We start from the raw sequence: 8,883 nt of genomic DNA on the forward strand, positions 1-8,883 counted from the left end.
TTATTCTCTTGACCCTCTGTGCTTATCTGTGTCCCCCCACTCATATCTGATCCTGTTCCCCTTTTTCACCCCCCTCCCCTCTCCCACTCATGTTCATCCCTCCCTCTAACTCCCCTGATTGTTTGCTTCTCCCTACCGTCCTCACTTGGGCCCTTCTGATTGTTAATCTTCTTGAGTTCTGTGGATTGTATCTTGGGTGTTCTGTACTCTTTTTTTTTTCCTAATATCATGCATGTCCTTTTGGGTCTGAGTTACCTCATTCAGGATGATATTTTCTAGTTCTATCCATTTTCCTGAAAAATTCATGAAGTCATTGTTTTTAATAACTAATAGTACTCACTGTGTAAATGTACCACATTTTCTGATTCCATTCCTCTGTTGAGGAACACCTGGGTTCTTTCCAGCTTCTGGTTATTATAAATAAGGCTGCTATGAACATATTAGTGTATGTGTCCTTAATACATGTTGGAGCATCTTCTGGGAATATGCCCAAGAGTGGTATAGCAGCAGTCTCTTCAGGTAGAACTAGTTCCAATTTTCTGAGGAACTTCCATATTGATTTCCAGAGGGGTTGTATCAGTTTAAAATCCCACCAACATTGAAAGAGTGTTCCTCCTTCTCCACATTTTCACCAGCATCTACTGTCACTTGAGTTTTTGGTTAGTTTTTTTTTTTTTTATTGTTGTTTGTTTGTTTTACTGTCATCTTGACACTGGGGAAGAGGAGAGCTCAAGTGAGAAAATGCACTATCACACTGGCTTGTCTGTAATCAGCACTCTGCTGTGGACTATGTACCAGTTCTTGCTTTGAGGTACCTCAGTTCCTGTCCTGGGATTATCAATAGACTGTGATTGGCATGTATAAACTATATAAATATTTTCATCTCCATGTTGGTTTAGGTTGTGATGTTATATCACAGCCATAGAAAAGAAACTAGGGAAAATGATAAAATATATTGACTTGCTAGAATGGATGGCAGACATTTAAAATGTATTGTTATAATTTTCCAAAATATTGCAAGTATTTAAATAATTTAAGATAGCATCTCTTCCTGTGGATTCATTGAGAAACTGAATGCTGCAAACTTTAAATTCACTGTTATGTTACATACTTCAGTATAATTATTGATGTCAAATTTTATACATTGCATACACACACATCCATGAAGTGTTTGTGAGTGGATCAAGCTGCCACTGCCTGCGAACCTGTGATCTGAATTGCCAATTTCCAGATAACACAGATGGGAGTTGTTCCAAAGAACATTTCTAAACAGGCCCACTTCCCCTGTATCTTTTATTTTCCACTACTTCTGGTGGGTCTTGGGTTACAAGAGAGTTTAAAATGTTTAAGAAACATCATTAAAAATAAGGTTAGAAACAATTAAAGCTACAAAGAAACTTTGTAATTTTGTTTGGGATCACTGAATGTTGGGACAGTCTATCTGAAAAAGAGGTTTAAAAAATGTATGCCAATGAGCACACAGTATACAAAGACACAACATACTGACTACTGACATAACGATTAAATGTGTATAGAATGGAAAAATTGCTCAACAGTTTAGAGAATTTGTTGTTCTTCCATAGGATCATATATAAAAAATAAAATAAGTAAGTTATATCGATTTAATGTATAGATAACAGGCACAACCATGAGAGTGTCTAACATTCATCATCAGCTCAAGAGGATGTCAGCCACCCTATTTCTACCAAGGAGGGTTCAAAACATGCTCTTCCTGTCAGAGAGAGAGAGAGAGAGAGAGAGAGAGAGAGAGAGAGAGAGAGAGAGAGAAAGAGAGAGAGAGAGATTCTATTAGTGTCATAAGGGGACCAGAGCTTTAATTGCTGTCCTATGGGGACTCATATCTGTACCAATTCCAAAAGGGAGTGCCACACCATTCCCTTTTATCCAAGGAAATTTCAGACATACCATATCCCAACTAGGGGACCTGGGATCTTCCTTTTTTACCAAGGGAGAGACATAGCCTTCTAATATGAGCACATTGTAACCCTTCTGTCATAGGACACAAATATTCACATTTCATCCCATGCAGTCTCTAAAGGACCCCACTGCAAAAAGGGAGCTGTAGATCTATCCTCTCCCCTAAAGGAGGTATCAGACCTTCTCAGACTGATCAAGGTGGCCTCAGACTCTCCTATTTATGCTTTTTCACTTAAGACCTATAACCCCAACAACCAGTGCAAAATGAATTTTTATGGCACATGTCTTTTAGTTAGGGATTTATTTTTTAATTATTTTATTAGATATTTTCTTCATTTACACGTCAAATGCTATCCCAAATGTCCCTGTACCTTCCCCCTGCCCTGCTCCCCTACCCAATCACTTCTACTTCTTGGCCCTTGCGTTCCCCTGTATGGGGCATATAAAGTTTGCAAGACCAAGGAGCATCTCTTGCCAATGATGGCCAACTAGACCGTTTTCTGCTTTATTTGCAGCTAGAGACATGAGCTCTGGGGGTACTGATTAGTTCATATTATTGTTCCACCTATAGGGTTGCAGACCCCTTCAGCTCCTTGTGTAATTTCTCTAGCTCCTCCATTGGAGGCCCTGTGTTCTATTCTATAGATGACTGTGGGCATCCACTTCTGTGTTTGCCAGGCACTGGCATAGCCTCACAAGAGATAGTTATATCAGGGTCCTTTCACCAAAATTTTGCTGGCATATGCAATACTGTTTGTGTTTGGTGGCTGATTATGGGATGGATCCCCATGTGGGGCAGTCTCTAAATGGTCCATCCTTTCATCTTACCTCCAAACTTTGTCTCTGCCACTTCTTCCATGGATATTTTATTCCCTATTTTAGGGAGAAATGAAGTATCCACGTGTTAGTCTTCTTTCTTCTTGATTTTCTTGTGTTTTGGAGATTGTATCTTGGGTATTCTAGGTTTCTGGGCTAACATCCACTTATCCGTGAGTACATATCAAGTGAGTTCTTTTGTGATTGGGTTACCTCACTCAGGATGATATCCTCCAGATACATCCATTTGCCTAAGAATTTCATAAATTCGTTGTTTTTAATAGCTGAGTAGTACTCTATTGTGTGAATGTACCACATTTTCTGCATCTATTCCTTCGTTGAGGGACATCTAGGTTCTTTCCAGCTTCTGCATGGACAAGACAACTCTTATAATGGACAGCATTTAATTGGGTTTGGCTTATAGGTTCAGATGTCCATTTCATTAACATCAAGGTAGGAGCATGGCAGCATCCAGGCAGGCATGGTGCAGGAGGAGATGAGAATCCTACACCTTCTTCTGAAGGCAAACATGGGAAAACTGACTTCTAGACAGCTAGGACAAGGGTATTAAAGGAAAAGCCTATAGTGACATACCTACTTCAACAGGGCTACACTCCTACTGCAACAAGGCTACACCACCAAATAGTGCCACTCCCTGGGCCAAGCATATTCAAACCACCACTGCACACAGATACATTCAAAATAATCAAATTGTGCCAATGAATTTATATGATGAACAACCAAGTGCCCAAACTCACCAGCATTGCACCCTTTGCCCAATTGAATCTAGTGATGGTCGATTGAATTTAGAATTATTTAATGAGATGAAATTAAATGAAAGCAAGTCCCTAAAAATGTCTCTGGGCATTTCTTATTATTTTTGTTGCTTACTCCAGCCTTCTCTGTGACCCTAAGTTCTTGAAAATGATTGATATTGGCAAAAATAATAGGATGCTATAAGTGATAGGATGTGTTTCCCTCATCCTTGCATTTTAAAATACTTTTGATAGAAATCAAGTGATGATTAATAAGAAAATAAATGCCTCTACTTCTGTCTGACAGAATGGTACTGTTTTTTGAAAAACAAAGATTGTATTAATTTGTATACAATCTCTATGTAACTCTAAATGTGAAAAGTGACTCTATAGTGTGCAGAAAGATGAGAATTGGTGTTCAAAAACTATTCACTGGTAACACACTAGAATAGCAAAGATTTTTGAAATTTGATACAAGGGATGGGTTTCAAGTACACAGAATAGGATATTTGTTAAAAGTCTAACTCTGGTGTCTCTAGTACAAAGTGCAAGAAATAATTGACTCAAAGGAGACTTCATTCTTAAGCATACTAAATCACAATTCTCATTTTCTGCTGCTGTAGCTGACAGATTTCACATTTCCATTCAAGCAGTATATTAATAAACAATGCATTTTGTAGTCTCACTTTCATTCATTTCACTCTGACATGTTGACATGAATTTTCATTATTCTTTTTATTATGCAACCGGAGCGTACCTTTGGTCCTTTTCCTTTGACTTCAAGATGATGGGAAAGAATTAAACCCTCTGAATGTAGATTTCTATTAAAAACTTCATCAACGGAAGAAGTGGGGTTCAATTTGACACCATATACAGTTTAAAGAAAAAGAAAATGAAGTAACATTACATATTGAAAAATGGGATATTCTGAGGAATATGGGTGAAAGGAAGCAGGATTGGAAAGATGGAAATACAGAAGACAAAGAAGGAAGAAGAAGAGGAAGAAAAAAGAGAAAAGAAATGAAGAGAAATGTACAATCATAACTAACATTTTAAGAGTGGATCAGGAACAGGATATGACTAAGCAGGTAAGAGCACTGGCTGCTTTTCCAGGTATCCTAACACCGACCGATATGTCACCTTGCAACAATCTATGAATCCAGTTCTAGGGAATCAATCACCCTCTTCAGGTCTCTGCAGGTAGTGTATACTTGATGCATAGATGTACATATATGAAAAAACTCACAATTAAAAACAAATAAATATTTTTAAAAGAAAAAGCCTCAATGGAAAGAAGTACTGACAGTCACACTTAACTTTGACTTCCTTTGTGTATACAGTAGTCAATAAGAAGGACTTCACTATAGGAGGCAAATTGTAGATTCTGAAAATTACATAGCAGTTACAGAGCACTGAACATATCTCTAGTTGTAAATATTTTAGTATGCAGTTTGATACATCTCAGAGAAGGTTTTGCGTTACTTTTTTTTTTTTTTTTTTTTTTTTTGGTTTTTGGTTTTTCGAGACAGGGTTTCTCTGTGTAGCCCTGGCTGTCCTGGAACTTACTTTGTAGACCAGGCTGGCCTCGAACTCAGAAATCTGCCTGCCTCTGCCTTCCAAGTGCTGGAATTAAAGGCATGAGCGACCATGCCCAGCTCATTAATTTATTTTTTTAGATAGTTCTTCCATCCTGAGTTCAAGTTGAATAGCCAAAGGGGAGGTGAGATAATGTTTATGGTAATTGTTTCACTAATCTGCCTTTAACCTTGCCTCAGAGGATTTAAATATTCTTATGTCTATACATTATTACACTTGGAGAGGTAACATTTTGCCTAAATATTTGCTCTTTTCAAATCAACCTGAATTCTTTATTAATACTTTATATTGAAGCCAAAGGAGACAAAACACAAGACTAGTGGTTGCAAGGGCCAATTTTCTGTACATTTCTATTACTACCAGAGCTAAAAGAAAGCCTAGTTATAAATAAATTACAGGAGTTTTTTTTTTTGGGGGGGCAACTTTTATAAAAGTCCATGTTAAATTAGTATGAAATTGACCTAGATTCTGGGTCATTTCTTCTAGGTCACTGTATTATAAAAATGTGGACTCTGTAAAGTTTAAGGAGAGGAATTATTTTACTGTTTTCAAAAAGCACATCTTACCTTCCTCATACCTCCTATGCTTCCCTTCATTGTTATGTTAGCATCATCGCCTGTCCTAAGTCCCATAAAGACCCAAGCAAAAAAAAAGAATAATGTTTTGTGATTCCCCACTGACTTTACTATCTAGCATGTGCAGCTCACACATTAAAATCTCTGATTCTGGATGGGTTTTGCTGTGATATATGTTTATGCCCTCAATCACAGTGTACTTTGGAATTATTCTTGATAATTTTGTGGGATTGTCTTGTCCCTTAATGGCAATGTTTTTAAGAACATGGGCTATATTCCCTGCTTGCTTAATAACAACTCCCAAGCTGTTGCCAGCTGCCCACACACACTTTGTAGAAAACAGACAATTGGAGAGCTGGTTGTTATGGTGAGCGTTTTAAGAAAATCAGAGGCATTTGAAGCAAGATTTCAGATGACATAACTTTGTTGATCATGTATTTCTACAGTTTTCTAAAGTCTGTGTGATGACTCTGAGCTATGTTTTTTGTTGTTGTTGTTGTTGTTGTTGTTTTTGTTTTGTTTTGTTTTATTTTTTTAGTTTTTTTCAAGACAGAGTTTCTCTGTGTAGCCCTGGCTCTCCTGGAACTCACTTTGTAGACCAGGCTGGCTTTGAACTCAGAAATCCACCTGCCTCTGCCTGGGATTAAAGGTGTGCGCCACCATGCCTGGCTCTTTTTTTTTTTAACTTTAAATATTTTATCTTTAGTTTTTAATATGTCTTTATATACATATCTTTATTTTTTCACTACCGATGGGATTTATTAAGACTATACCAATGATGACACAATGTGATACAATGGCAGAAACTAGGGGACACAGCAGCATTAAATGCCAATGGCAACTGAACTGGACATAAATATTAAATAATACAAGTACAATGTGACATACTGTGATATCAAATGATACAGTGATGAATCTGAGTGACACAGTCACACTGATGTTGATATACCCCTAAATGAAACCATGATGCACAGGCTAAATGACAGATGCTAGATGATACCATGATTAATACTCAACTCAAGATATATGAAATATCTTGACCCTAAACCTGCCTGGATTCAGCCAGCCACATAGGGATGGTTGATTATAGGATCCACCCTCAGCTCACAAAGAGGCTTACAAGTTGAGGATTGCAACTGTGCACAGAGCATGCTCTTGATGCTGCAGTTGATGCAAGCAAGAACGTGCAGAGCCAATTTCTCCTGCATAGTGGAGATGGTTTTGCAGGGTGGCTGGATATGCAGGTGCTCTATTACAAGAAGAGTGGGATATGGGGTTTTCAGGCTAGTGGGGGTCGGGAGGGCAAACAGAACTCTTGTCCTTGGACCCTGCAGTAGCACAAACGAATTGCAAGCAGTGCTGGTGGCTGGTGGAGACACAGACTGCAAGCATTCTGACCTATGTTTTAAGTAGAAAATTGTTTATCGGGTTCCAGCGGACACTTCCCCGGATCTCAGCTCTACCACCATCCACTGCTGTCTTACCGCCCACCATGACCCTCCTGCACTCCAGCTGCATCCTCTCCAGGATGACTGCTGCTTTTCACCCAGGCCTAACTGCTGCAGCCTCTGCCAGATCCAGCTCCTGGTGGACCCATGTCGAAATGGGACCTCCAGATCCCATCCTGGGAATTACTGAAGCTTTCAAGAGAGATACCAACAGCAAGAAGATGAACCTGGGAGTTGGTGCCTACCGGGATGATAACGGAAAGCCTTACGTGCTTCCCACTGTCCGGAAGGCAGAGGCCCAGATTTCTGCAAAAATTTTGGACAAAGAATACCTGCCTATTGGGGGACTGGCTGAATTTTGAAAGGCTTCTATAGAACTGTCCCTGGGAGAGAACAATGAAGTCTTGAAAAGCTGCTGGTAGGTCACTGTGCAGACCATTTCTGGGACTGGAGACTTAAGGGTCAGAGCCAGTTTTCTGCAAAGGTCTTTTAAGTTCAGCCGAGATGTCTTTCTGCCCAAACCATCTTGGTGAAATCACACGCCCATCTTCAGGGATGCCGGCATGCAGCTCCAAGGTTATCGCTACTATAACCCCAAGACTTGAGGCTTTGACTTCTCTGGAGCCCTAGAAGACATATCAAAAATCCCAGAGCATAGTGTTCTCCTGCATGCCTGCGCTCACAACCCCACCGGCGTGGACCTACGTCCAGAGTAATGGAAGGAGATAGCGTCCGTGGTGAAGAAAAAGAATCTCTTCGCATTCTTTGACATGGCCTACCAAGTCTTTGCCAGCAGTGATGGTGATAAGGATGCCTGGGCCGTGCGGCACTTCATCGAGCATCAATGTCTGCTTCTGCCAATCGTATGCCAAGAACATGGGCCTGTATGGTGAGCGCATGGGAGCCTTCACGGTGGTCTGCAAAGATGCAGAAGAAGCCAAAAGGGTGGAGTCACAGCTGAAGATCCTGATCCGTCTCCTGTATTCCAACCCACCTCTCAATGGGGCCCAGATCACAGCAACCATCCTGACTTCTCCAGACTTGCAGAAGGAATGGTTGCAAGAGGTGAAAGGNATGGCTGACCGCATCATCAGCATGAGGACCCAGCTAGTCTCCAACCTGAAGAAAGAGGGCTCTTCCCACAACTGGCAGCACATCACCGACCAGATCGGCATGTTCTGTTTCACTGGCCTAACACCAGAGCAGGTGGAGCGACTGACCAAGGAGTTCTCGGTCTACATGACAAAGGATGGCCGAATCTCCATGGCAGGAGTCACCTCTGGCCCACGCCATTCACCAGGTCACCAAGTAATTCCCAGGTTCGAAGGAACAGAGACCACTTTCCCGACAGCCTTTGTGCTCGTGAGCATCACGTGCAGGCTGAGGGAGGGTGGGTGGTGGTGGTGAGTAGATTTGGTTTCCAACCACAGTGCATAACTAAGCGACTGAACTTGGTCCTTGGAAAAGAGGTGGGCTGAGGCGTCCATGGCTGGAATCTGGAACTTCGTTGGCTCTAAACCAAACTCCCTCATCCTTTTGTCTCCAGCTTTTCTGAAAGTTTACACACACAAGAAAAAAATCACAGCACCAAACACCTGTTAGCCATGGCACTGGAATAATAGGTCAGAAGTTTTACCTGAAGTCTCATGAGGTGTGAGGGGGTCCCTCGTGGACCCCGATAGAGCCTCTCATGTTAGAGGCTTGTAAGAGAAAAATAACTAATTCTGTCATTAACAGTTGTCCTCAAGTTCGTCC

General features: G+C 40.7%; 1 pseudogene; it reads left to right on the top strand.

Moving 5' to 3' along the window:
* Positions 1–7,172: 7,172 nt before the first annotated feature.
* On the top strand, positions 7,173–8,525 carry LOC110314001 (annotated as a pseudogene).
* Positions 8,526–8,883: the final 358 nt, after the last annotated feature.

Source organism: Mus pahari, chromosome X, assembly GCF_900095145.1.
Source record: "Mus pahari chromosome X, PAHARI_EIJ_v1.1, whole genome shotgun sequence".
Classification (NCBI taxonomy): domain Eukaryota; kingdom Metazoa; phylum Chordata; class Mammalia; order Rodentia; family Muridae; genus Mus; species Mus pahari.